Genomic DNA, 27,084 nt, shown 5'->3' with positions numbered 1-27,084 from the left:
GTTTATACGTTACGTAGCTCCATTGGTTTGTGGATGATAACCTGATGAGAGAGCGCGTTGGATTCCCAGAATACGACAAAGATGTTTCCAGAATTGTGAGACGTATTGAGGTCCTCGGTCTGATATGATCTTGGAAGGAAGTCCATGTAGACGTAAAATGTGTTCCAGGAAGATTCCAGCTAGCTCTGATGAGGATGGTAGTTTATGCAGGGGTGTAAAGTGAGCCATCTGAGTGAACAAGTCAATGGTAACCATGATAGTCGTGTATCACCTGGAAGGTGGCAATTCCACAATGAAGTCTGTAGCAATGAATTCCCATGGTCTTGTTGGTAGAGTAGGTTGTAGTAGGAGACCCGCTGGTCTCTTGTTATCGTGTTTGTTCTGACTACAAATAGAACAGGCTTGGATGTACAACTGTACATCTGTACGTCTGTCTTCATTCTAGGCCACCAAAATTGTCTTTCTATAAGACGGAGGGTGTTGGTGATGCCACGATGTCCAGAATGAAGGGTATCGTGGCAGAGGTTTATTATCCTTTGTTGCAATTTCTGTGTGGGGATGACTAGAGCATTATCCTTGAACAAGTATCCATCCTTGATTCTTAGACTCCATTGATTCTTCCTTGAAATATCCTTCTAGAGCTCAGAGCATTGGGTTTGTATCCGAATTTCTTCGAGGAGACTGACTGCTTGAGCTACAAAATTCATGTGGGGAAACATCTTGGGATAGGTCCGGTCTTCAATTGTTTCGTAGTCAGGACGTCGGGATAAGGCATCAGCAATTATGTTCTGTGATCCGGGGACATGATGGATGTGGAACTGCTACTGGGCAAAGAAGAAGGCCCAACGGCCTGACGACTGTTCCTACACTCCAAGGATTGTAGAACTTGAAGATTCCGATGGTCCGTGTGGACCTGGACTGGATGTCTCGCTCCCAGGAGTAGGTGTCGCCATTCCGTGAAGGCTTGAATGATGGCTAACAGTTCCTTTTCCAGGACAGAGTAATGTGTCTCACTGGGAGTCGGAGTTCTTGAAAGATAAGCAATGGGGTGTTCCATCTTGTCCTCGAACTCTTGCTTCAGCACTGCTCCTATGGCGTAGTTAGAGGCATCCGTCTCCACTATGAATGGTCGATTTATGTCGGGTTGGGCTAGGATAGGGGCTTGAGTAAACTCTGTCTTTAAACGTTGGAATGCCCTGCCTTGAGGTGTAGACCAGAGAAAGGGAGTGTCTTTCTTCAAGAGTGCAATGATCGGCTGAACAATCTCAGAAAAGGTGGGCATGAACTTCTGGTAGAAATTGGCTAGCCCCAGGAAGGATTGAACTTGTTTCACAGAAGGGGGAGCCGGCCAGGATAATATGGCTGTCACCTTTGACTAATCCATACCAATTCCTTCTGGACTAAGGACAAATCCTAGGTAATGAACAGAGGTCACATTAAACAGGCATTTCTCGGGTTTGGCTAGGAGTCTATGTTCATGTAGTCATTGTAAAACAGCCTTAACATGTTCTTCATGTCTTAGAAGGTCCTTGGAATAGATCAGGATATCGTCCAGGTAGACAATGACGAAGATGAACAGCATATTGGAGAACACCCTATCCATGAAACGTTGAAAGACGGCAGGGGTATTAGCAAGTCCAAAGGGCATTATCAGATATTCGAAGTGTCCAAAGGGTATTCGAAAGGCTGTTTTCCATTTGTCTCCTTCCCTGATACGGATCAGATGATAGGCACCCCTGAGATCCAGTTTCGTGAAGATTACAGCTCCTCTCACCGCTTCCAGGATATCCGAGATCAAGGGTAAAGGGTAGAGGTCGCTGAGGGTGCATTGATTCAATCCACGATAATCAAGGCAAGGTCTAAGTTCCTTGGTGTCCTTCTTGGGAACAAAAAACAGTGAGGCTCCAGCTGGGGATTTCGATGGTTTTATGGTGCCATTTTCAGGGTTGGTATCCAAGTATTCTCGTATGGCTCTCTTTTCAGGTTCGGATAGGATTAACATCCTCCCAAAGGCAATCACTGCTGAGGGTTCTGTGTCTATGGCGCAGGCTTCTGGTCTGTGAGGGGGTAGAGCCTGGACTATGGCAGTTGACAACACATCAGCATAACTCTGATAGGCCTTTGGAACCGATACGATATTGGAAACCATGAGTGGAACTTGCTGATCTATTGATGGTTCTTTGGAAGGTGTCACGGATGATTCCAGGAATAGACAGTGAGACATACAAAACTCAGATCCAAGAAGTAAGGATCCTGCTGCCCAGTTGATATAAGGATTATGCTTCTGTAACCAGGGCATACCCAGTACCATGGGATAATGAGCAGACTTAATGATGTCAAATCTGATGATCAGCTCTTGGTGACGGTTTATTGAAAGTTGGATCTCTTTAGTCTGCAGGCTTATAGGCCCTGAAGTGAGGGGTCTTCCATCGATCGCTTCCACCAGTTGCATGGTACTTCGTGTCTTGTATGGAATGTGGTGACACGTAACCCAATCTTGATCAATGAATACTCCCATAGCTTCGTAGTCAACCAAGGCCAGAATGGAGTAGTTCTTATTCTTGGATGGCGATAGAAGGGCCTGTACAATCACTAGGCTGTTTTGTCCAGGAGAGTTCAAGGATGGAATAGACGTGGAGCAAACATCTCTCTCCCAAAGCCTTGCTCCATCTAGGATCGGGAGCTGGTGTTTCCCGAACGCCGAGGAGGGGCTAGAGGGCATTCTCTAACCAGGTGTTTATCAGAGGCACAGTACATGCATAACCCCGTATGAATCCTTCTCATCCTTTCTTGCGGGGATATGGGTCCAGTGAAGGCTCCTATCTGCATAGGTTCTGGTTCAGCAGCTGACCCTGGATTTGTGTCAGTCTTGGAGGTGATCTCGAAGGATGCCTTCAGGGGGGTTACTTTGGATTTCCTTTTTTCTGCCTTTCATTTCTGGATACGAAATCTATTTGCATGGCAAGGTCCAAAAGAGCCTGGAACGAGGTTGGGCGAGCCACTCTGGCCAACTCATCTTTGATCTCCTCATTCAGTCCCCTTCTGAAAAGTGTAAAACTTGCTTCAGGAGACCAGTCAGCTTCCTTGGTCAGTTGCTTGAATTGGGTTACATACATAAGCATATCCTGGGATCCTTGTTCAAAGTCTAGCAGGCGCTCCTGGGCACTATAGACCTGCTTAGGGCGGTCAAACATGTTTTTAAGGGCTTGTATGAAACTGTAGTAGTCATCCAGAAGCGTATCACCAGAATTGACTAAAGGTGTAGCCCAGGTTAGAGCATTTCCGGAAAGCTGTGAAATTATGAAGCCAACCTTAGCCCTAGGGGTTGAAAAGTAGTAGGGCTTAAAAGTAAAGTGAACCAAACAAGAATCAAGGAATCCACAAAGGGTTTTTTCTGACCCATCGTATTTGTCAACAATGCCGCCCAGCAATACGCTTTCCTTTGTGGCAGAATCCCGGGATAGAACTAATTGTTTGAGAGCAGCGTTTTCCACCTTTAAATTTTGTACCTCGGTCGTTAGTTCTTGCATGCCACGCATGAGATCCTGAACAGCTGCTTCCATGTCGGCTTCGACTTCGGTCGTTTGGCGTCTCAAACTGTCACGGAATTCCCCCTTTCTCACCTGGGAGCTATCCTTGCAGGATTTCTTGGGCGGTGTCTTCTTACGCACGGACCTGGTCTTGTATAAGCCTGCGCGAGCCTCTTCTGGCTCCAGCGTGCATTCAGAGTTCCAGGATTCAGACACTCCAGGATCCAGGAACGAAGAAGGTAAGCACACGAGTCCGGGAAACAAGGAGGAAGGAAGAGAGTAATGGGAATGGAATAAGGAGGTCCAGGAACAAGGACAACAGTGTAGCGAACTACGGAGCACACGTCTAGTCGCTGCTTGCAGTAGCATTGAGATGCGCGGGCCCGCGGGGCGCGGCCTATTTGTAAATACGCTACATCTGGCGTAAGGATAAGGAAGATGTTGCACGTTTGACGGCCATGTTGGGAGTATCAAGGAGTGCAAGCCCCGTTGTGTCAAGGACCATGAGGTCCAAAAGGGGCGTGTTCTGTGGTTCATGACAGTGGTGGATGGTCCACCATGCAGAGGCCTCAGCCTGATTCCTCTTCTTGCTCTTGACTAACCTGGGGCCTCATTTCTGTTCTCCTCTCAAGTTTCTACAAGAATAAGAAGAAACATTGATGCGTAATTCAGCCTGGTGGAACTACTTAAGGGGTTGCTTCTACGACCAGGGGTTCTCAACAGTAACATTGCTACTATAGGTACTAAGAAAACCCATTTTTGGTTTTGTGGGCCCCTGATGGCTTCTAATATCTGACAAGCTTCGGTATCTTTTACACAGGTGACCTCTGACTGGTGGCCTCACATGCTTTCATCATTCAGATCTAGGGGTTTGAGCTGATAAGACTCTGATGTTGCTGCCCTAAACTGCGGACTGTGAATAAAATGTAATGTTGCTGTCCCACACTATAGACTGTGATGTTGCTTTCCTACACTATATATTGTGAAGTTCTTCCCTACACTATGGACTGTGATATTGCTGTACTACACTATAGACTGTGATTTTCTTCCCTACACTATAGACTGTGATATTGCTGTCCTATGCTTTAGATTGTGATATTGTTATCCTACATTATAAACTGTGATATTGCTGTCCTACGCTACAAACTTTGATACTGTTATCCTAAATTATAAACTATGATGTTGCTACCCTACACTATAGACTCTGATGTTGCTGTCCTGTGCTATAGATTGTGGTGTTGCTGTCCTTCACTATAGAGTGTGATATTGTTATCCTAAATGATAAACTGTGAATTGGATTCCATACACTATAGACTGTGATATTGCTGTCATACTCTTCAAACGTTGATATTATTATCCTAAATTATAAACTATGTTGTTGCTACCCTACACTATAGACTCTGGTGTTGCTGTCCTATGCTATAGATTGTGGTGTTTCTTTCCTACTCTGTAGACTGTGGTGTTGGTTCCCTAGACTATAGAATGTGATTTTGCTGTCCTTCACTATAGACTGTGATGTTGCTGTCCTATGCTATAGGCTGTAGTGTTGCTTCTCTACACTATAGACTGTGATGTTGTTGTCCTATGCTGTAGATTGTGGTGTTGCTGTCCTACACTACAGACTGTGATATTGTTATCCTAAATTATGAACTATGATGTTGCTGTCCTAAATTACAAACTGTGATGTTGCTGTCCTACACTATAGAATGTGATATTGCCCTCCTATGCTATAGACTGTGATGCTGCTATCCTACACTATAGACTATGATGTTGCTGTCCAACAATATAGACTGTGGTGTTGCTTTCCTACACTATAGAATGTGATGTTGCTGTCCTATGCTATATGCTGTTGCTTTCTTACCCTATATATTGTGATGTTGCTGTCTTAAGTTATAGACACTGATGTTGCTGCTCTACACTATAGAATGTGATGTTGCTGTACTACACTATAGACTGTGATGCTGCTGTCCCTATGCTATAGACTGTGATATTGTTATCCTAAATTATAAACTGTGGTGTTGCTGTCCTACACCATAGATTGTGATGTTGCTTGCTGCCCTACACTATATACTGTGATGTTGCTGTCCTATGCTATAGACTCTGCTGTTGCTTTCCTACACTATAGATTGTGATGTTGCTGTCCTATGCTATAGACTCTGGTGTTGCTTTTCTACACTACAGAATGTGATGTTGCTGCCCTATGCTACAGGCTTTGGTGTTGCTTTCCTACACTATAGACTGTGATGTTGCTGTCCTAAACTATAGATTGTGATGCTGCTGTCCTACACTATGGACTGTGGTGTTGCTGTCCTACACTATAGACTGTGATGTTGCTGTCCTACAATATAGACTGTGGTGTTACTTTCCTACACTATAGATTGTGATGTTGCTGTCCCACACTATAGACTCTGATGCTGCTGTTGTTCACTGTAGAGTGTGATATTGTTATCCAAAATTATAAACTCGATGTTGCTGTCCCATGCTATAGGCTGCGGTGTTGCTGTCCTACATCATAGATTGTGATGTTGCTGCCCTACACTATCTGTGATGTTGCTGTCCTATGCTATAGACTCTGGTGTTGATGTCCTACACTATAGAATGTGGTGTTGCTTTATTACACTATAGAATGTGATGTTCCTGTTTATGCTATAGACTCTGCTGTTGCTTTCGTGCACTATATATTGTGATGTTGCAGTCTTATGCTATAGACTGTGATGTTGCTGCCCTACACTATAGACTGTGATGTTGCTGCCCTACACTATAGACTGTGATGTTGCTGTCCTACACTATATACTGTGATGCTGTTGTCCTATCCTATAGACTGTGGTGTTGCTGTCCTACATTATAGTCTGTGATGTTGATGTCCTACACTATAGACAGTGATGTTGCTGTCCTACACTATAGGCTGTGGTGTTGCTTTCCTACACTATAGACTGTGATACTGTTTTCCTAAATTGTAAACTGTGATGTTGCTGGGTTGCAAATGCGATGTCTGAATTAGAATTTCCCTGTAAGACTAAATGCAGCTGAATGTTTTAATTTGGGCAAATTTGCATATTAATGCCACTTTACTCATTTGGCCATGAACTGGAGGTGAACTTCCAGTAATGGCATCTGGATGGCGCTGTGGCAAATATGATTTTCTTATTCTACACTCACATGTTGATGGAAGAGTTTTTAAAATCTTTTTTAAACCCACCATAATTTTGCAGGTGTTTGCTGCATATGCTCCATGCTCCAACCAGAAGGATGTCAAGACCATACTGTAGTAAGGATCCCTAATAAGAGCGAAACTGGTAAGATGTAATGTATTATTTATAACACACTTAATCACCAGAGTTTTCTAAGCACGGACCGGGGATCAAACCTGCGTTGCTCAGCATCATCTTGCTTCCAAGACGAGATCATTGCCCCTGTGCTATCCTCTTGTGACAAAGAACATTTTCTGGAGCTGAGGGTTTGCATTTGGCCTAAGCTGCATAGCCACAATAGCCACATTCACAAAGGCTGTTTCCATCAGAATCGCCTCCTTTGACGAGTTCTCCCATTCCTTTCTTCCTCTCTTCATCATTTGGTAGTAGGGTGCTCTATTAATGGAAATCTAGACTGTGCTAATGCCCTCTTTTTTTGCCCTCAAGTATTCCATATAGGATATCTACAGGGTCTTCAGTACTCCGCGTTCCATCCCATATTTGATTAAAAATAGGACACACAATTAGTAGGTCGCACAACACTGGTTCACAGCCAATAGCTATACTGACCTACTGTTTAAATTAGTATACAGGGTCGCCCCACCCTATCTGACTATACGCTATTCTATAATATCTCACTCCGTCACTCCTCAAAACATACGTCAATAACTATTACACCCACATACGTTAAAAAGTAGAGGAGATAGGACGTTTTCAATCCAAGAGGCTACATTGTGGAATGCTGATGACCTCGGACAAGTCATAAAAAACTATATCCCTTTCACGACTATCCTCCCCTAAATACGAGGCATTGCCCTTAATTGGGTTACACGGTAATTCAGTTTGGAGAGTTTTGTGTTATGTTAATAAAATGTATAAAGCGCAGCAGTCACCTGAAGGCATCATGGTGCTAAAAAAAACATAGGTAACGGACTGGGAGAAAACCATAGTTTAGAACAGAAGAGTCTTCAAGGCACGATGAAAAGACAGATGATTGACCGTCGCCCGAAGAGCAAGAGGGAGAGGGTTCCATGCTTTGACTGCTGCAACAGAGAACGTGCGCCAACCTATGCAGGAGTATTTGATCCAGGGGACATGAATAGTCTTGGATGATTGAGAGCTGAGTGCTCTGGAGGGGACATGCGGACAGAATTTTGTCTGAAGATATCACTAGTTTTTAATTCAAATCAGATTGAACCAGCTACATGTTGGTAAATCTGACCAGCCTTAGCGAATCCAAATTGTATCAAGCTGCCTAAATGTTGGTTCTCACTGTCCAAAGATAACGTCTTGTTGAAAGACGATTCCATAATGGACCTAGTAATGTGTATTAATTGTAACTCTGTGGTGAATACAAAGTTTCACTTGTTGGAACATTATGGTTATGAAGCAAGACCCACAAAGTACCCGTAGATGCGCAGTAAACTGCACCTTCCAATCCAAGGCTTTTTTAAATAAAACATTAAAAGTAAATCTTACCTGTGGGGTGTAATCAAAGGCCCCAAATTAACCGAACTGAAGAGCCCACTGGGGAAATTACCTACCAGCATCCAGAAACCTGCACGCAGAAAATTGGCCTATTAAGGCCCACTATGCAGGTGTCTTTCTGCAGTGGAAATCCAGAGAAAGCTAAAACAAAAATGTAGTCCGAGTGCAGATTGGAAAAGCACATCACATTGCGGGTTGAGAAATAAATACAGTATTTTTCACTGAAACTGTCACCCATCAAAAGGTGGTGCACTGTGACATTTCAGACACACTTTCTAGCAGAAAAATAAACAGATACTGAAAAGTGTGTTTTATTAATGACTAAAAGGAACAGCACTGTTGTGATGCTGGAAATGCATCGGAGGGACAGGGCCTCCGTATCCTTGTCCTTTATTGCCTTTTATCATGTGTTCTGACGTATTTTCCACACATTAGTTCATGTGGGACTCCTGGTGGTGCAGCTCTCTCCTTTGGTTTTGGTGAACAGGCCCATGGGATACCCTCATGGCACCCATGGGAGGGAGTACAACCCCATGCCCCTAGTGTATGTTTTTGGGCACCTGTGGGTGGCCCACAGAGCAGGAAACGGTCTGGTGGCAGCCCCGTGCTGAATTGACTGGCGCCCTGAGCGTCCTCCATTTTGGGATGCCCAGGTCCTGTCATTGGAATCGGTAGATTCCTGATGGAGACAAGATGGCCCCCATGGCCTCTTGTCCTCCATCGCCTGTTACCTTGATCTTCCCGAAGTCCCGGGAAGCCCTGACTCTGTCCTTTTCCCCTGACTGGCTCAGGGGTGGAAGTTCCATATATGGTAGTGTGGGGAAGTGCTGACCAGACTGGCTGGAGCCTTCCCAATGACTGTATGTTGTGGGTACGCCTGTGGGTGGGACCTGGGTGAATGGAGTGTGTGACGAATACGCATTCTATGTTATGGATGTCTAGTATCTGGTGTTTGACACAATGGGCCTCATTACGACCCTGGCGGAACGGGTTAAACGGCGCCGTAAAAGGCTGCGGTGCGGTTCAACCCGTTCCGCCACATTACGAGGTCCCCTCGCGGGACACGTTAAGCACGCTTGGGAAAACCAGGCGTGCATACCGGGTCCCGCGAGGGGAAGAGGGAGTAAACAATGGGCCATTACGAGATGGCCCGTTGTTTACTCCCTCTCCCATTCCCATTCAGCCCTATGGGGGCTGAAATGGGAATGGGGATGAACCGTGTCCGTGTCCTCGAGTGAGGAATTACCGGGCCATCCGAACTCTGAATGGTCCGGTAAGTCCTCATTCCGAGGACACGGACACGGATGCGGTTTTGCCGGCAGCCATGCCGTCAATAGCGGCATGGCTACCGGCATACCTCGTAATGAAGCCCAATGACTGAAACAGCCCTGCCTGAAGCTGGTATGAGTGAAGTGTGGAGTGCTGAATGGCTAGGTACTTGTCCCAATACACATAACTTGCTGTGAGTGTCTGGAGAGAAGTGAATGGCCTGAATGCACCGTGTGCCTGATTGGCTGCCTGCTTGCATGAATGCCCTTCGCCGTGATTGGATGCTTGAGTATGACCCAGCGGAATGAATTGGAGATAAACAGTATATCTGGGGACCTCTCACTGCTAGGAATTGTGTTCAGAAGCTGAAGCCCACTACGACGAGTAACTGGAGTGAAACTGAAGCTTGACCTTGAAGCCCTGCTGGACGAGAAGAATTGCTGTTGCTCTCCTTCACAAGTCTGAAAGCTGCTGTGTCTCCAAGGACTGACCCAGAGAACACCTGGTAAGGCACCCTCTTCCCAAGCTACGAGGGGCCATCGAGCACCATCTGATCTTTGCCAACGCTTCCACGTAGACAGATCTTCGACAGGCTGCCAACCCGAGACGGGGACTGCTGCAGAATCCCAGAGAGAAGCGCCCGGACTGTTGTCCGCCACTGTCGACAACCGCCGTCGCCGACTGGAGCCGCCGTGCTCCCGTTTGCCTAAGAACATTTGAATCCAAGGACGCTCTCATCCGCATCACCGCCGTCTTATCCCGCCGTAGAAGGCCTGAACGTCGATGCGCCAAGGAGCACCGGTGGGTTTCCCGCCACCCAAAGACCACAGAGACACTGACGACTCGACGCCCTTGCTGGGCCACAGTTCTTCAAACTCTTTGGGGTCCTGAACTATCGACACAGAGGTGCCCCGCACGCCTCTTCCTTGCAGGACGTTTACGCTTCCCTGTCAACGAGCACCGCTAGGAACGAAGCTGCCACTTTACCGTCGTAGCTCACCCTGTTCTCCGTTGGACTCCTGCCTTAAAGGGAGGACACTCAAGAAGGGCCGTCGATTCCCTGATGAGGAACACTACTACGCCAGGTGCTTTGGGGTTGCAGAACTATTGGGAAGTCTCTTGTGAACAATATATGGACTGGGCTTGTATCTTTATTCTACAGGTTGCCCATGTGGGAACTGTGTTTAACGGGAGTGACCAGTATTTCTGCCAATTGTTCTTACCAACTGCTTTCCTTTTACCTCTATTGTTGATTGTCTTTACAAACTGATTTGTGTGCCATTTAACCGCACAGTTGATGCACTTTAAAGAGATCTCATAGTAATTGTGGTACCATGTAGCACTGTATATTTGCCATTATAGATAACCAAGTACAAAGTGACTTATCATGATATTGTACATAACCTTGAATATTGATTATATAAAGACTGTGGCTTAACCGATACAGTGTGCGGACATTCCTTTGTGGGTGCTTGGGGACTACACTGTACTTAAGAACCAGCCTGCATCATCTCCTGAGAAGCTAGGCCTAGATTGCTCGGCCACGTACCAGTATTGAGAATCTTGGCAGGTGTCCTCTGTGCCTCTCCTCTACCAAATAGAGAGCGGAAGTACAGACCCCCTCTCCCGTCCCTCACACTGGTGGCAGCGGTGGGATGCTTATGGTTTTACATTTTCTGTTAAATTGAGGTTTAGGGTTTAGTTGTGTACAAGATAACTGCATTACAAGCTATGGAATCTTTTGGGAATGGTAAACTAACTCGGATATGCTTAGAGGCTCTCCAGAGTGCTTGTGAAGCCAGGGAATTAGACTTTGTGGATACGTCTAGGGCTGAGCTGATAGCTGCCCTGGTGGACTTCCAGACTGATGGTGAAACTCTTGATTAGGGGGGAATGCAACCAATGAAGACTCTGCCCCTGGGGTTTCTGCGGAATCTGTTTCTGGGAATGCCACCATTCCTGCTGCCTCTGTTCCAAACCCCAGCAATTCCTTGGAACTTGAGTTATTAAGGATGAAATTGGCCTTTGAATTCCACAAGTTGGAAATAGATGCTGAGCTTAAGAAAGAGGAGTTGGCACAGCAAGTGGAACTCAAGAATAGGGATCTTGAACTCAAAGACAAGGACACTGAATGTCAGCGAATCCAGTTAGAGAAAGCTTGAGTGGAGACTTCAGCTAACCCAGTTGAGAGTGGCAGGTCCCCAGCCACCAAGTTTATGAAAGATTTGGTTGGTGTGTATGTGGAGGGTTCTGATATCCTCCAATGGATTGAAGCGTTTGAGATGGCTTGTGAAATTCATGATGTTGACAAAAGAGATTGGGCTAAGTGTTTGTCAAGTAGAGTGCCTAAGACTGGATATTACTGTATTCTGAAACTGAGTGTGGAAGAAAGGGGTCAGTATGAGTGCATGAAGTCTGCTTTAATTGCCAAGTTTGGCAAGACACCTTCCCAATACCTTAAACGGTTCAGGGAATTTAAGAAACGAGAGAATGTGTCTTGGATTGACTGGGTGAGTGCTGCGCACGTGAACATGAGCGGGTGGATTGATGGTTACAAAGTGAAAACGTTTGTTGAATTGTCCCACCTTTTTTTTTTTGAGCATTTTCTGGAAGCCTGTTTACCAGAGCTGTGTCAGTATGTTGCTGACCAGAACATTTTGGACCCCTTTAAGCTGGCTAGGTTGGCTGACAAGTGGGTATCCCACCGGGTGTCCCGTAAGGACTCCAGTGCGAAGGACAAGGACAAGGAAAAGGGGACCTCTCAGAAAGCTGAGGAGTCCCAGAAGCAATCACAGTCAGGTAAACTAAAACCTTCCTTTCCGAAGACCCAGAAACCTAGTGGGATAAGTCTGTTGCGGGTGGGAGTAAGAGTAGTGGTCCGCCTGCTGCAAAGCAGGGTCCCAGTGGTTCCTGTACCGTACCCTGCACTCCTGGCACTTGTTGGGATTGTGGGGCTCTGGATCACTGAAGGGGTGACCCTAAGTGTAAGGGTAAGGCATTTGGAGTCCAGGCTGTCAGCCTGACCTACCCCTACGCCGTACCTGAGGAGGAGGCCACTGTCCTCCCCTCCTCTACTGGGATCACCTTCGGTTCTCCCGTAGAAATTTCCTTAGTGTCCCTTGGGGCCTGGGACCAGTACGCAGAATTACTAGCGACTATCCCACATGACACTCGTAGGTTTTTGAGAAGTGTCCTCTTGAATGGCCAACCTTCTACTGGTTTAAGAGACACTGGGGCGAGTATGACAGTGGTGGACAGGACCCTTCTCAAGCCAGAGGACTATGTAGGTGCTCCTCTGAGAACCACCAGGGTAGCTGGTGGGCCTCCCAAATTATCGCCTGTAGCCTTAGTCAACATTACGATTGGAGACAAGACAGCGAAGCTTCCGGTCCTGGTTCAAGACAAAGTGCCTGTGAACATTTTGTTAGGAAACGATTTGGTGAAGTTGGGGATGATCGCGGATGGTCTACCCATGGCTGCTGTGAAGGTCACCCGATCGCAGGTCACACAGTACCCTTGCCGATGGGGAAACCCAAGGCACGAAGGAAACAGAAGAGTAAGAAGTCCACCTCTGTGGAGGGAGCCCCTGCTCTTCCTGCTGTTCTGACAGCATCCATTGGGATCTAGGTTCCGGACGGGCTGGGTCCAGTGGTGAATCCCATCTCAACTCCTGTGTTAGAAGAGCCAGACGCCTTTCCTGTGGGAGAGGCTCTCGACCCGCAGGATCATCCTGACCTTCAATGCTTGTTAGCTGAAGAGGGACCCTCCCGGGCGAACTTCTGTAAGGGACAGAGAGAGTGCCACTCTCTCGAGGGTCTGAGGGAGAAGGGCCTAGGACATTCTGGATTTATTGGGAGGGTGAGCTCCTTATTAGTGAGCCCACTAAGCCTGAACCTGGTGCCCTCAAGAGGTTGGTGGTAACCCAGGCTTCCAGGCCCTTCCTGCTGCAGTTGGCGCATGAGGTGCCCTTAGCTGGTCATCTTGGTACCAAGAAGACTAAGCAGAGGCTCTCTGCCCATTTCTACTGGCCCCGTATGGGAGTAGAAGTGGAGTCCCACTTCAGGACCTGCCCAACTTGTCAGTTGTCTGGCAAGACTGGAGGCAGCGTCATTGCCCCACTGCAGCCATTGCCAGTGGTTGGCACACTGTTTGAGAGGGTGGGCATCGACATTGTTGGTCCCCTTGACCCTCCCACTTCAGGTGGACATCGGTTCATCCTGGTCTTGGTCCATCATGCCACCAGGTACCCTGAGGCTATACCCCTTTGGACTATTACTGCCAAGGTGGTTGCCAGGGCTCTCCTAGGCATTTTCACCCATGTTTGGTTGTCTCTGACAGAGGATCCAACTTCATGTCTAGTTATATGAAAACCATGTGGAAAGAGTGCGGGGTAACCAACAAGTTTTCCACCTCTTACCACCCCCAGACCAATGGTCTGGTTGAGAGATTTAATAAAACTCTCAAGGGCATGCTAGGTGCTTTGGAAGAGCCCCTAAGGAGTAAATGGGATCTCCTCCTGCCATGCTTGCTGTTTGCTTACAGAGAGGTACCTCAAGAGGGTGTTGGTTTCAGCCCCTTTGAGTTACTCTTTGGACATCCCGTGAGGGTGCCCCTTGCCTTGATCAGAGAAGGTTTGGAAGCCACCCATCCAGGTCCCGCCAAGCAAGTGGGGGACTATGTGTTAGGCCTCTGACCGAGGATGACACAGATGATGGATCAGGCACAGCAAATCTCAAGGCCAGCCAGGAACTGAATAAGTATTGGCATGACCTTAAAGCCTCGTAAGTGGATTGGACTCCGGCACAGGAAATCCTTGTGATGGAGCCTACTAAGCCTCGAGCTTTGACAGACAAGTGGACTGGACCCTTCAGGATTATCTCCAAGATGGGTGAAGTCAATTATCTGGTTAACATGGGAGTCCCTGGGGTAGCCCCTCAGGTATTCCATGTTAACAGGCTCAAACCTTTCCACAGGCGAGCAGAAGTCTCATGTCTCTTGCTAGCTTCCGAGCAAGAAGAGGATGAGAGTGAGCCCCTTCCTGATTTGCTGCATAGCAACCCTCATGAAGGCTCAGTGGAGGGAGTACATCTCTCTCCCAATCTGATGACAGAGCAGCAGAGGGCCTGCAGGGCTTTGCTCCGGCAGTATGCCTCTCTGTTTTCACTGACACCAGGCCTTACACCAGGGTGTAGGCACGAGATTGACACTGGTGACAGTGCGCCTGTCAAAAGCAGGTGCTACCGTATGTCAGATACCGTTAAAAACCACATCCAGGCTGAGGTCGCCAAGATGTTGGATCTCGGTGTTATTGAACCCACAACCAGTCCCTGGTCCAGTCTCGTGGTCCTTGTCCCCAAGGCAAGTTCCCAGGCAGGTACCAAGGATTTCAGGTTCTGTGTGGACTATCGAGGAGTCAATGCTGTCACAAAAATGGACGCGCACCCTTTGCCCCGGGCTGATGAGCTTGTGGACACCATAGGTGCTGCCAAATTTGTGAGCACCTTTGACCTTGCCTCAGGGTACTGGCAAATAGCTCTGACAGACCATGCCAAGGAAAAGACGGCGTTCTCAACACCAGAGGGACTCTACCAGTTTAGGGTCATGCCTTTTGGGTTGAAGAATGCCCCTGCCACCTTCCAGAGATTAATCAACCATGCGCTCAGTGGGCTGGAAGCCTTTTGTGTGGCTTACTTAGACGACATTGCCGTCTACAGTTCCACCTGGGAAGAGCATTTGACACATCTGGATAAGGTGTTGCAGGCCTTGAAAAGGGCTAACCAGACTATCAAGGCCACCAAGTGCCAGATAGCTCAGGGGAAAGTCACGTATCTTGGTCATGAGGTAGGAGAGGGTCAAATCCAACCGCTCCTCAGTAAAGTACAGGATGAACATGACTGGGAGACTCCCACTACTCAAACCCAGGTGAGAGCCTTTTTGGGCCTCATTGGGTATTATCGCAATTTCATGGCAGACAATGAAACCATAGCTGCACCCCTGACAGCTCTGACTTCACCCAGCAGCCTCGGAAGGTTAATTGAACTGAAGACTGTCAGAGGGCCTTTGATGGCTTGAAAGAAAGTCTGTGCAGGGCACCTGTGTTGTGTGTGCCTGATTACAGCAAGCCTTTTATCGTTCAAACTGATGCCTGCAACACCGGAATTGGAGCTGTCTTGTCCCAGTTAGATGACAAAGGAAGAGAAAATCCGATCATATTCATCAGTAGACAATTTAAGGGTAGGGAACTTAGGTGGGCTACTGTTGAAAAGGAATGTTTTAGTATAATTTGGAGCATTAGGCGTTTTAGACCCTACCTTACTGGGTCTACCTTCAAGGTCCAAACCGATCATAAGACCCTGAAGTGGCTTATGCAGATGAAGGGGGAAAACCCGAAACTGCTCAGGTGGTCCATTAGCCTGCAAGGGTTAGACTTCACCATAGAGCATAGACCAGGGAAGAGTCACGATAATGCAGATGGCCTTTCCAGAAGGTATGTTGACCGTCTGGATGAGGGTGTCTATCTCGTGGGATATTAGGCACCCTAACCTCAGTCTGGGGGGGGCGACTGTGATGCTGGAAATGCATCGGAGGGACAGGGCCTCCATATCCTTGTCCTTTACTGCCTTTTATTGTGTGTTCTGATGTGTTTTCCACACAAGAGTTCATGTGGGACTCCTGGCAGTGCAGCTCTCTCCTTTGGTTTTGGTGAACAGACGCATGGGATACCCTTATGGCACCCATGGGAGGGAGTACAACCCTGTGCCCCTAGTGTATGTTTTTGGGCACCTGTGGGTGGCCCACAGAGCAGGGAACGGTCTGGTGGCAGCTCCATGCTGAATTGACTGGTGCCCTGAGCATCCTCCATTTTGGGATGCCCAGGCCCTGCCATTGGAATTGGTAGATTCCTGATGGAGACAAGATGGCCCTCGTAGCCTCTTGCCCTCCATCGCCTGTTACCTTGATATTCCTGATGTCCCGGGAAGCCCTAACTCTGTCCCTTCCCCTTGACTGGTTGTGTGGGGAAGTGCTGACCAGACTGGCTGGAGCCTTCCCAACGACCGTATGTTATGGGTACACCTGTGGGTGGGACCTGGGTGAATGAAGTGTGTGACGAATATGCATTCTATGTTATGTATGTCTAGTATCTGGTGTTTCACACAATGACTGAGGCAGCCCTGCCCAAAACTGGCATGAATGCAGTGTGGAGTGTTGAATGGCTGAGTACTTGTCCCAATACATATAACTTGCTGTGAGTGTCTAGAGAGAAGTGAATGGCCTGAATGCACCGTGTGCCTGATTGGCTGCCTGCCTGCATGAATGCCCTTCACCATGATTGGATGCTTGAGTATGACCCAGCGGAATGAATCGGAGATCAACAGTATATCTGGGGACCTCTCACTGCTTGGAATCGTGTCCAGAAGCTGAAGTCCACTACGACGAGTAACTGGAGTGAAACTGAAGCTTGACCTTGAAGCCCTGCTGGACGAGAAGAATTGCTGTTGCTCTCCTTCACAAATCTGAAAGCTGCTGTGTCTCCAAGGACTGACCCAGAGAGGACCTGGCAAGGCGCCCTCTTCCCGAGCTACGAGGGATCATCGTACACCAGCTGATCTCTGCCAAAGCTCTCTGATAGACAGACCTTCGACAGGCTGCCGACCCGAGATGGGGACTGCCGTGGAATCCCAAAGAGAAGCACCCGGACTGTTGTCTACCACTGTCGACGACCGCCGTCACCAACTGGAGCCGACGTGCTCCTGCTTGCCTAAGAAATTTCGAATTCAAGGACGCTCTCGTCTGCATCGCCGCCGTCTTATCCCACTGGAGAAGGCCTGACCGTCGACGTACCAAGGGGAATCAACGGTGGGTTTCCCGCCAGCCAAAGACCACAGAGACGCCGACGACTCGATGCCCTTGCTGGGCCACAGTTCTTCAAACTCTTTGCGGTCCAGAACTATCGACACCGAGGTGCCCGCATGCCTCTTCCTTGCAGGACATTTACATTTCCCCGCCAACGAGCACCGCTAGGAAAGAAGCTGCCACTTCACCGTCGTAGCCTACCCTGTTCTCTGTCGGACGTTCGACAACCCGTGGCTCCTGCCTTAAAGGTAGGACCTTCAAGAAGGGCCGTCGATTCCCCGATGAGGAACGCTACAACGCCAGGTACTTTGGGGTTGCAGAACTATTGGGAAGTCTCTTGTGAACAATATTTGGACTGGGCTTGTATCTTTATTCTACAGGTTGCCCAGTTGGGGGGATCTCCACACAGAACTGTGTTTAATGGTAGTGACCAGTATTTCTGAAAATTGTTCTTATCAACTGCTTTCCTCTTACCTCTATTGTTGGTTGCCTTTAGAAACTGATTTGTGTGCCATTTAACCGTACAGTTGATGCACTTTAAAGAGATCTAATAGTAATTGTGATACCACGTAGAACTATATATTTGCCATTATAGATAACCGAGTACAAAGTGAGTTATTGTGATATTGTACATAACCTTGAATATTGATTATATAAAGACTGTGTTTTAACCAATACATTGTGCAGACATTCCTTTGTGGTTGCTTGGGGACTACAATGTACTTAAGAACCAGCCTGCATCACCTCCTGAGAAGCTAGGCCTTGATTGCTGGACCACGTACCAATATTGAGAATCTTGGCAGGGGTCCTCTGTGCCTCTCCTCTACCAAATAGAGAGCGGAAGTACAGACCCCCCTCCGTTCCCTCACAACTGTACTTTCAGCTGTCATCTTTAAAAGAACCAATGCTGTGTGAAAAGAAAGAAGAAATACATTGATGCAAAAGCAATGTGTATCCTGATCAGTAAAACACACAGTATGTCAAAGAATAAAAGCTGATGTTAGAAAATACAATATGTGAATTCCTTTTGGCCAAGGACAATTGGTGGGCCTTTGGACAGAATTCACAAATGGCTTCCCCTACTGCAAGCCTGGTTTGTGCATACCCACCATTTATATCTGCAATGAAATGTGGTCTAAAAGAAAACAAAGAGAGGTGCAAGGGACAATGCGTGCCCAAACCTGACAATCCCTCAAAGAAGGTTTAGAACACCTTAATAAGCACAATACTGTGTCAGGGGGGCAGAAAATACCTAGGGCAGGGTTTATGTGCCTGACCGAAGACCTAAAGGAGCAGAGGCCAACAAAACTTCAATCACACTAACAACAGTAATTCGAAAAAGTACAACATTTTACTTAAAAACAATCTGAATAAAATACACAAATATATATATATATATATATATATATATATATATATATATATATATATATATATATATATATATATATATATATATATATATATATGTTAAGTGACCAGACAAATTGATCAATGGACTCACGATATACATAAACAGTAAAAAGCCATCACAAGGTGGTGTGTCCGTCAGTAGGTCAGGGAAAACCAATAGGGTTAAGAGGGGGTGGGTTCCAAAACAAGGGGAGAAGGTATTATGTCTGGATACCACACCTAAAGTGTCAAATGCGGTTCAAAACTCAGGCAATGTGGCACAGTCACCCACTACACTCATACAATCTGGAATCACTCATACTCATTCTTACGCATAACCTCATTCACCAACATGTTTCTTTCCTAATACAACTGAAAAAAATCAAAGGAAATTCGTCAGGGTCTAAATGTAGTCAACAGTAGGCACTAACATAGAAATGTAAAACATACACTGTATCCAAGACACAACTCAAACTTTATACATACTAAAATAGTACAAGAATCAGACAAGTAAATTAATCTTGATCCATATTGAAAAAATCTTTCATTAGACCAGTGGCGGAGAGCCCGTCATTTGTTCTCCTATTGGTCTACAGGAAACAAACGCCTCCTAATGGTGGGTGGTCTTTACACGCAATGTGGGTATAAGAGGATGTTCTCAACCGGCGATGGAATTGTATTGGAAAGGCGTATCAGTCAAGAATCAGCGTAGGGGTGGATACAATCTCACCCAGGAACTTCGCAATCACTGAGTATACATAACTATAGTGATCAACTCAGAAGGCTTCAGCCTGTTGTCTACGTATCACACTGGGGTGTAGATTCTGTTGCAAGCAGACACACTTAAGGCACACCGTTAAGGCTAGAGGTAGATACCTGCACGAAATTCGAGAGTATCCCCTTTCAATTGTCAAGATTTCTTCTTATAGGTATGATCTGCTGGTCTACAAATGGATGCAAAATTGTTGCTTAGGAGAAGTAGGCAGGACTTGAAAGAGAGTCCCAAGTTTACAACACGACCAAGGCATGGGTCCGGGTCCATCCAGTATGGTACCACTCTTAATCTCGGAGACGCGACACAGTATCTCGGGCTCCGTGCTGCTGCAAGTGCAATGCTTGTACTCCTTAGACAAAGAACATTTTCCGGAGCTGAGGGTTTGCATTTCGCCTAAGCTGAATAGCCAAAATAGCCACATTCACAAGGGCTGTTTCCATCAGAATCGCCTCCATTGACGAGTTCCCCCATTCCTTTCTTCCTCTCTTCATCATTTGGTAGTATGGTGCTCTATTAATTGAAATCTAGACTGTGCTAATGCCCTCTTTTTTTGCCCACCAGTATTCCATATAGGATATCTACAGGGTCTTCAGCACTCCGCGTTCCGTCCCATCTTTGATTAAAAAAGGGACAAACAATTAGTAGGTTGCACAACACTGGTTCACAGCCAATAGCTATACTGACCTAGGGTTTAAAGGAGTATACAGGGTGGACCCACTATCTGACTATGTGCTATACTATTATATCTCACTCCGTCACTCCTCAAAACATACATTAATAAATATTACGCCCACATATGTTAAAAAGTAGAGGAGATAGAACGTTTTCAATCCAAGAGGCTACATTTTGGAATTCTGATGACCGCCGGACAAGCCATAAAAACTATTTCCCTTTCTTGACTAGCCACCCCTGAATACGAGGCATTGCCCTTAATCGGGTTACAAGGTAATTCAGTTTGGAGAGTTTTGTGTTATGTTATGTTAATAAAATGTATAAAGCGCAGATAAAAAGAACATAAGTAACGGACAGGGAGCAAAGTATAGTTTAGAACAGAAGAGTCTTCAAGGTACAATGAAAAGACAGATGATTGACCGTCGCCCGAAGAGCAAGAGGGAGAGGGTTCCATGCTTTCACTGCTGCAACAGAGAAAGTGCGCCCACCTATGCAGGAGTATTTGATCCAGGGGACATGAACAGTCGTGGATGATTGAGAGCGGAGTGCTCTGGAGGGGACATGCGGACAGAATTTTGTCTGAAGATATCACCAGTGTTTAATTCAAATCAGATTGAACCAGCCACATGTTGGTAAATCTGACTAGCCTTTGCAAATCCAAATTGTATCAAGCTGCCTAAATGTTGGTTCTCACTGTCCAAAGATAATGTCTTGTTGAAAGACGATTCCATAATGGACCTAGTAATGTGTATTAATTGTAACTCTGTGGTGAATACAAAGTTTCACTTGTTGGAACATTATGGTTATGAAGCAAGACCCACAAAGTACCCGCAGATGCGCAGTAAACTGCACCTTCCAATCCAAGGCTTTTTTAAATAAAACATTAAAAGTAAATCTTACCTGTGGGGTGTAATCAAAGGCCCCAAACCAACCGAACTGAAGAGCCCACTGGGGAAGTTACCTGCCAGCATCCAGAAACCTGCACGCAGAAAATTGGCCTATTAAGGCCCACTATGCAGGTGTCTTTCTGCAGTGGAAATCCAGAGAAAGCTAAAACAAAAATGTAATCCGAGTGCAGATTGGAAAAGCACATCACATTGTGGGCTGAGAAATAAATACAGTATTTTTCACTGAAACTGTCACCCATCAAAAGGTGGTGCACTGTGACAATTCAGACACACTTTCTAGCAGAAAAATGAACAGCAGATAATTAAAGGTGTATTTTATTAATGACTGAAAGGAACAGCACTGTACTTTCAGCTGTCATATTTAAAAGAACCAATGCTGTGTGAAAAGAAAGAAGAAATCCATTGATGCAAAAGCAATGTGTACCTTGATCAGTAAAACACACAGTCTGTCAAAGAATAAAAGCTGATGCTAGAAAATGCAATATGTGAGTTCCTTTCAGCCAAGAGGTGGGCCTCTCGGCAGAATTCAACAAATGGCTTCCCCTACTGCAAGCCTGGTTTGTGAATACCCACCATTTATAACTGCAATGAAATGTGGTCTGCCTGAATGGTGTTAAAACCCAAGTTTACCACAGACCTGCTGTCTCTGAAGGCAGTTCCTTGCAGGCCCAATGTTCTAGCTAGTGTATGACCTGAATTTGGGAAGAGGGATCTCTGTGTTGCCAAGAACTCCCAAGTGTTAACGACCGGAAGCCACCAACTTCAAGCAACAAACTTCAAACAACAAAGAGGCTAATACAAAAAAATAAATAATCTCTGGTCACAGGCTGGCGAAAGGGGCAAATAGCCTGGAAACAAGAGTGCTCCAATTTGTATCACATTAAGATTTCATATTCATTTAAAATGACTATTATAACCTAGGCCTTTTTCTCAGCAACCAAAAGTCGTACTGCCTTTATTTCAATGTCATCTATTAGATGTTTCTCATGCAATTTTGTTGATATGAAATTCATCCCCCTCCGACTTAGGGAATTGTAATCACCAGCTAAAAGGTGTTCCTGGCTGCTCTGAACATGTTCCAAATTCGAGAGTTGGAGAACTGGTGATGGGTGAAATTTGGAATGTGGGGAATAAATTGCATGTTCCAAATGATTATGCTTTTTGAAAAAATGGTGGAAAATTGCCAAACACCCATGCAAAAAGGTGCATACCCACTTGTCATTTTATTTTATTCCCCATGATTTGCGGAATCAGAAAATGTATACATTATGGCAGTTACTAGTAAACCAGAATGTTTTGCCACATAAGTACTTTTTGACAAAAAGTTGACATAAGAAAACCAGGGGGATTTCAAAGAGGAATTGCCACATGTCTGCTCTAGACTCCTAAACCAATCCTTAGAGAGAGGCTGGACTTGGGTATAGAGAAGGGTAACTGTCCAATCCTGGGTGCAGGAATTCTTGCAGGGCACCACCCAATACTCAAATCTTGATGGTGTCATCACTGGTATATAAGTGGATGCACTATGATTAAAGAGGGGAGCTGCTGAAAATTACCACCTGACAGCTGCAAGGAAACACCAGGGGAGATTGCTTAGATTGCATTTGGATGGAGCTGTCTATTTCTGGGGAGGCTTAAAAAAGCTGACTCGGCTCTATGGTGAAGAGCTGGGGACCATCCTTGAAAGTGGAGTGACCAGACCCCTGCACTGTCCTCCAAGAGGTTTGCTGAAATGCAGCTGGCTTTCCTGAACTGTAAACAATGGCTTTCAATGTTAGTAGAATTGAGCTATTTGAGACCAAAGGTGGGGGAGTCTGCTTGCCTGAAATCCTTTCCCCTAATAGTGGGCAGGGGCACAACTGTGTAGATTCTTGGCCCATTTAACAAAACATTTGAATTTATTTAATTCCCCTTGGCAGAACACCATGGGGTGATTTTTTTAAAATTCAAAATTAACAAAGCTCATTCCCAGTGTGCTCTGAAAACTATAGACTGTAATTTAATTGGGTAATCCTATTGGTCCAGCTTCCTCAACACAGGCCTTTAAGTGGAGGGGGTCTGAAATCCAAAATTCTACAATCATCACAATTTATTCTCTCCGACTTCCCCAACACAGACCAAAGTGAGGGCAGTCTGAAGAACAAACTGTTAAATCACCCTGTGTTTATTTCAAAGCAAAGGTGTGGGTGAAATAATAATTACCATATGCATTTGTACAAATCTGTAAACTAAACTGCTAGCCTTTTTAAGCGCGCATGAAAATCGAAATTGCATAGCATTGCATATGTAATTGATTTTGTTAATCGACCAGTTTGATTATTTCTTGAAGTGAAATCAGTAGAAAGTAAATAATTGATATTTGTGTTTTTCCCAACCAACTGGTGTGATTTATTTGTGTAACAAGAAGTTTAATTGTGAGCCACGAAGAAGGTGGCATGTGTCATTTTAGTGTGATCTCCATAATTTATCATTCAAATAAATACAAAATGATTTTCTGTACACTGGCCTGTTTCTTGGCTCATTGGTAGCTCTGGGGGAGGGATCCAAGGGTTATTAGATGAATCACAAATAGGGCTGAATAAAGAACTGACATTAGTCTGTTTATTGTGTGACACCTTGATTGGGGAGGGAAGGAACTCCATGTGTTGAGGGTGGCCTCTCAATAAACCATTAAATACCAAAAGTCTGTGCAATGCTCAGTCTTCCGCGGAAGTCCATTGGCTGTGTCGATAATCTTTACATCATCACAAGCCAAAACAGAGTTTCTGAGATCTTAGCAGCATTGCAGACTTGAGCTAAGTCTGTTTTTGTATGATTGCAAAAAGCATTTCACACATGTGACTGGTGATCACAAGTGTAACGAGTGTGCAAGAAAGGCTGCCAGTGGAGGTGCCAGCAGAGGAATGGCAGCAAAGGGCATAATGTGGGCTACTACTGGTGAATGCAGCCTGCATTCTGAGAAGGATGAATGGGTACTTGCCAGCAACAGCTTCTCATGTGAGTGTGTTACAATTAAAAGGAATGCCTTCACTTTTAACAAGTAACTCCATGTTTTATATGTTCTATGTTTTTCTACAAACCAGCAAGTAGGGTTTGGTTCCCTCCTACTGTATTCTTTCAAATTTCTGATTGAGGAAGCCAAAGTGTGGTGGGCGTGCGATAGTAGAGGCCACAAGTGAGGGTGTTGGACTGCTTCCTATAAATTCAAAGACATTTTGAGAAAATATGAATGACTCCAGAACCTTATACTTAACAACTATGTCTGTAATAAAAGTGTTGCATGTTTGAATCACAAGTGCCATCTCAATGGCAGCTCGCAACCTCAGTGTCATTTTTGATTCAGTCCGTTACTTCCCTCATCATATTTCTGCTACTGCGTGGACTTTCACGAGCATAATTTCCACTTGACTGTTATCACATTGCCAGTTCTATTCTACTACCGCTCTCTAACCACTTTTTTAAAACTTCTGTTCAGTGCTTTGGCTAAAGCGCTTTATAAATTACTATCAAATAAATAAATAAGTACTTAATGCAACAAAAGCATTAGTGCTCATTTGATTGTTCACAACAATCACCTTATCAACAAAGGTCTTGCAATCATTAACCAGGTGTACTAATTAGGACAGCCTCGACATTTTGACTTCAGGATTACATGACATCTGCCTCTTCATTTGAGTCCAAGGGCCACGCATGCAGAATTTTAGAAGAGGATGGGCAGCGAGCAGGCAAATATGGATCTCTGGAAGGATGCCTAGTCCCAAATGCACAGACATCCTTCGAGAATTGTATTCTCTAGCGCCTTGATGGCCTTGGGTTTAGTGTGCTTTACAAATGTAAAATAAATAAATACATTCATATATGATAATGCAGTTGGAAAGCACTGCAGGATAAGGCACGCAAAAGATATTATTCTGATGTAAATGTGGCATTGCCCCTTTACACAAACGGAAAACAAAACAATTGCCCTTTTATAAAATACTGCATACAAATGTGTCTATAGATCCACATCTGTATATTGAGTGAAGAAACAAGCCCACAGAGCTAAAGCCATGATATTCAGAAAGTGTTGTAAGTGACATCAACTTTAACACAGTCCCCACTGTTGATTTCATCCATGATATCATTTCTGGTGTCATTGCTGAAGTCACACGTGATGCCATGAATGTGCTCGTGGCTCTGCACATCGCGGATAGACTCCCAGAATTAAGGTTTTTCTCACTTCCTAAGTTAGAAGGTTGAGTGAATATTGACTTTGCGCCACTCTGAAAGTAGTCCAGTACAGTGGATCAGGTACATAGAAGTGATGGCTGCACACACCTAAGTAGGACTGAGCCAGCAGAACCTTACCCAACTATCTTGCACCACTATCCTCGTTCTCACTTCCAACACCTGCCAAATTTCATGGGTTTTGTTGCTGTGCATGTCATCACCTTAACAATCGTATTTTTCACTGAATTGCAAGGGCTTCGGTATGCTATAGCTTACCCCACCTGCAGTCATAAATAACCATAGCCAACGGCAGTGGAGACTGGTGTCTTTTTAACAATTACAATAAAAGACCAGGTCCCACTGGCCATGGCCTTGGCCACGGCCTACTGCCCTGGCCCTATCCCCTTTTAGTAGTGAATAGGCATGTCCCATTGGCCATGGCTTTTGGCTGCGGCCCTTGCCACTTTGGACCAATTGGGGTGAACGAGTGTGACACACAGACCATTCCTTTTTTAATTCCTGCAAGATTTCCCCCAGGAATTTCCAGAGTGAACCCAACCACGACAACCATTGCATGGGTTTCTCTTCCCACTGGAACGACTCTTGCTGTAATGCAACCTATTTTGTTCACTGTGATAAAACGCACCGTGCTTTCAAATTAAAATGTCTTCCATAGCCCCCCATCAACTGTACATGTTCACCCCAACCCCTTAACTGGTCTACTCACCCCCACCTTGCAGTCAGAGTGACCCCTAACCTCTTCTAATATCAGTTTTCTCCTGCTTCTTCCCAGAATGCACTTCGACTCCTGCCCCAATCTCACATTCTACCAGCACTTATCCTGCGGAAATTCCTGGGGTAAAATATGAAAATGACAGGACTGCAAAAAGCCTCTCCAAATTGTAAAAATCCACAATTTGATCGTTTTTTACTGTCAAAACATGTTCCGCAAAAGCCCATCTTAACTTTTCCTCCTCCAAATATCAATTTGTGTGCTTTTTCTTCTCCCGTGGGATAATTGTGGGAACGTCAAGCCCACAAAAAAAATCCTAGCTTTTCATTTCTGAAAAACCCCAGTGCTGCAATGCACCGTATGAGATATAAAATGAGAGTATTGAGACCAGGCACATCATTTGGTAGAAATTTGGTATTTAAAAAATAGGGCTAACTTTGCCCAAGTGCTAATACCGTGCAGACTTTGCACTTGCACCGGTGCAAACTTCCTGTAATCTGGCCCCGGGCTTTAGTTGTCTGCGCATGTAAAAGATGTGCATTCTTACCTATTTCAAAATGAATAGGCTCAGTCCAAAACCAGATTTATCTTTCCTACATGTAACTTTTAAACTGCTCGACAAATTTGTCCTAAACTTTCCAATTGCAGGGGAGGGCGAGCATGGCATATAACCTATTTGAACAATCTTAGCCAAATATGCTGAGTCAGAGCTTATTAGCAATAGACTGCCCGTAAAAAATCAATGGTTCATAGTTTTCCCTTTAACCATAGGACACCGACCGCAAGGTTCCATGTCTTAAAATCGTGGCAAAAATGGTTGTGTATACAAAATATTGCAGCAAAAATGCTGTGTTTTTGATGCCACAATCATGTAAAGGATGCAGGAGACACCCCCACAACCCCCGGACCAACCCTACTCCCCTTAAATGGTATAATGGGGTACACATTTACCGGGTCCAACCAAGACATTGTTGCCGTGATTTTTTTTACCGTCGACATTTTTGCCGCAATTTTATTACCTGATACCGACCGCAACCGTATAAAGTATACAATATATCTGGGG

This window comes from Ambystoma mexicanum, chromosome 14 (assembly GCF_040938575.1).
Source record: "Ambystoma mexicanum isolate Mex_15411 chromosome 14, UKY_AmexF1_1, whole genome shotgun sequence".
Lineage (NCBI taxonomy): Eukaryota > Metazoa > Chordata > Amphibia > Caudata > Ambystomatidae > Ambystoma > Ambystoma mexicanum.
Note: the sequence above shows the minus strand (reverse complement) of the source record.